Source organism: Schistocerca nitens, chromosome 1 (assembly GCF_023898315.1).
Source record: "Schistocerca nitens isolate TAMUIC-IGC-003100 chromosome 1, iqSchNite1.1, whole genome shotgun sequence".
Taxonomy (NCBI): Eukaryota; Metazoa; Arthropoda; class Insecta; order Orthoptera; family Acrididae; genus Schistocerca; species Schistocerca nitens.
In genome coordinates this window covers 47932951-47935724 of record NC_064614.1, presented here as the reverse complement: position 1 = coordinate 47935724, position 2774 = coordinate 47932951, and the positions used below count along the sequence as shown (strand labels likewise).

At 46.8% G+C, this 2774-nt stretch overlaps 1 non-coding gene across 1 annotated transcript; it reads left to right on the top strand.

Annotated features, from left to right (window-relative positions):
* The first annotated feature begins 1540 nt into the window (after nucleotides 1–1540).
* Nucleotides 1541–1614, top strand: Trnat-ugu (transfer RNA threonine (anticodon UGU)). The gene has a single exon. It is a non-coding gene; the product is annotated as a tRNA-Thr (tRNA).
* The last annotated feature ends 1160 nt before the right edge of the window (nucleotides 1615–2774 follow it).

The window sequence follows — 2774 nt, the reverse complement described above, 5'->3', positions numbered from 1 at the left end:
AAAGTTTGAATCTACTCCTTGCTTACAGCAAAGAATACTCTAACCTAAGTATTAAAAAGTCCGTTTGGATCCTTCTTTTTTCCTACCTCTTCTTTTAAAATTATAAATCTGATTTCACGAAGTGACTCTTGATGTCACACTTACTTATTAAGCAAGAAATACAAGCTAGAATGACGTTTTAATCTTCCGCGAACTCTTGATGTGCATACGCGTTAAAAGAAAACATTTTACACTAGAGTGAAGCAATTACTGGCCACTGCTTCCAGCCAGCAAAAAACATAGAAGTGCAAGCACAATATTACACAAACACATCCGTCGCAATTACGAGCGTCGGTTCACACACGTATTCATTGCTGTGCAGTATTCATTCTCGCAATTGCTCGGTATTTGCACTAACACGACTAGTAAAGTGATGTGATGTCAGAGGTGAGGGATACACAGCGAAGTTACCGCTAAGCGTATTCAGTACTGGGTAAATTATCTCTTTTTTTTCTTTCTTTCTTTTCCCTCTGTAGTCGTGTTCCACGGATCGTTGGAAACAGCAAACGAGGAGCAGAGATTACGCACGTGGAGCAGACGGACCCGCTTTCCGCGTCATAAACTGTTCGCAGGATGGCGTCGCCGAATGCCGGCAAGTAACGAGTGGGGCCGACTGACATCTGAGTCGCGATGAGGCCGTAAAAGCAAACGGACGGGATCGAATGGTCCTTTTCGCTCAACAGCTGCCAGCAGCTACTAATGGTGACAGCCAGAGGTGGCGTAATGTGTTCCCCCACCCCCGCACCCCGTCGCCCCCCTCATCACGCGATTCCAGCCAGCTATCACTTGGTTGCCGCTATTCTTCCTTTCCTTTTTTTTACGTTACGATACCCTCAGCTTTCCTACACCATGAAACAAATTTTTCGAATTCTTCGCCAAATCACGACTCAGATCAATTATTTATGCGAGTTTGCTATTTCTATCTACAAAATATCTGATATTCACTGAACCGCCAGAGAAACTGGTATAGGAATGCGTATTCAAATACAGAGATATGTATACAGACAAAATACGGTGCTGCGTTCGGTAATGCCTATATAAGACCAAGTGTCTGGCGCAGTTGTTAGATCGGTTACTGCTTCTACAATAGCAGGTTCAAATGGTATATACGAAGACAGTAATCTCAATGTGGACAGCTGAAAATGTGTGCTGTCCACATCCAGGTATATCAACAACACCTGTCGGCAGCTGAGGGTTTAAGTTAATCATCATTTATTCCAGGGAAAAGCTGCACGGCCATCAACAGTATCTCTTCTTTCGAGAACAGTTACTGTCTTCCTATACATAGTTAAAGGCTACCCAGCCATTGACCTTCGTCTGTGCGAATGCGCGCAGGTTGCCCAAACTCTTACGGGAATCGCCAAAGTGTGCGCGAGTAATGAGTGGATGGGCAAATGTCTATAAAGTACATTACATATGTAGAATTGTGGACAGTTGGGAATGTGAGTCTCACGGGAAGCGTGCAAGGGATAAGTCCCTGCAGTCGCGCTGTTCATCTGTGTCCTCGGTGGCTCAGATGGATAGAGCGTCTGCCATGTAAGCAGGAGATCCCGGGTTCGAGTCCCGGTCGGGAAAGACATTTGCAGCTGTCCACGTCGAGGTATATCAACAACACCTCTCGGCAGCTGAGGGTTTCAGTTAATCATCAGGTTCAAATGGCTCTGAGCACTATGGGACTTAACATCTAAGGTCATCAGGAACTTTGAACCACTTAAACCTAACTAACGTAAGGACATCACACACATCGATGCCCGAGGCGGGATTCGAACCTGCGACCGTAGCAGTCGCGCGGTTTCAGACTGAAGCGCCTAGAACCGCTCGGCCACCCCGGCCGGCACAATGGCAGGTTATCAAGATTTAAATGAGTTTGAACGTGGTGTTATAGTCGGCGCACGAGCAATGGGTCACAGCATTTTCGAGGTAGCTATGAAGTGCAGATTTTCACATACGACCATTTCACCGATCCGATAAAACAATAAATCTTCGACGTCGCTGCTGTCGGAAAAAGATCCTGCAAGAATGGGACCAACGATGACAGACAAGAGTCAGCGTGTGAATCATTCAATAAAACATCATTGATATGAGCTTTTGGAGCCGATGGTCCACTCGTGTACCCTTGATGATTACAAGACAGAAAGCTTTACACCTCGGCTGGGCCCCTTCAAGACCGACACTGGCCTGTTGATGAGTGGAAACGTGTTGCCTAGTCGGACGAGTCTCGTTTCAAATTGTATCGAGCAGACGGACGTGTACGGGTATCGAGACAACCTCATGAATCCATGGACCCTGCGTGTCAGCAGGGGAGTGTTCAAGCTGGTGGAGGCTCGCTGATAGTGTAGGGCGTGCGCAGTTGGAGTGATCTGGGACCCCTGATACATTTAGATACGATTCTGATACGTGACACATGCGTAAGCATCCTGTCTCATCATCTGCATCTACTCATGTCCATTGTATTATACATTCCGCCGGACTGGGACAACTCCGGCAGGCAATGCGACACACCACAGGTCCACAATTGCTACAGAATGGCTCCAGGAACACTCTTCTGAGTTTAAATACTTTATCTAGACGACGGCTCAATCCTGCGTCCGGCCATCCAGATTTAGGTTTCCGTGCTTTCCCTAAATCTCTTCATGCAAATGACGGGATGGTTTCTTTGACAGGGCACGGCCGACTTCCTTCCTTAATCCGATGAGACCGATGACCTCGCTGTTTGGTTTCTTTCCCCAAATCAA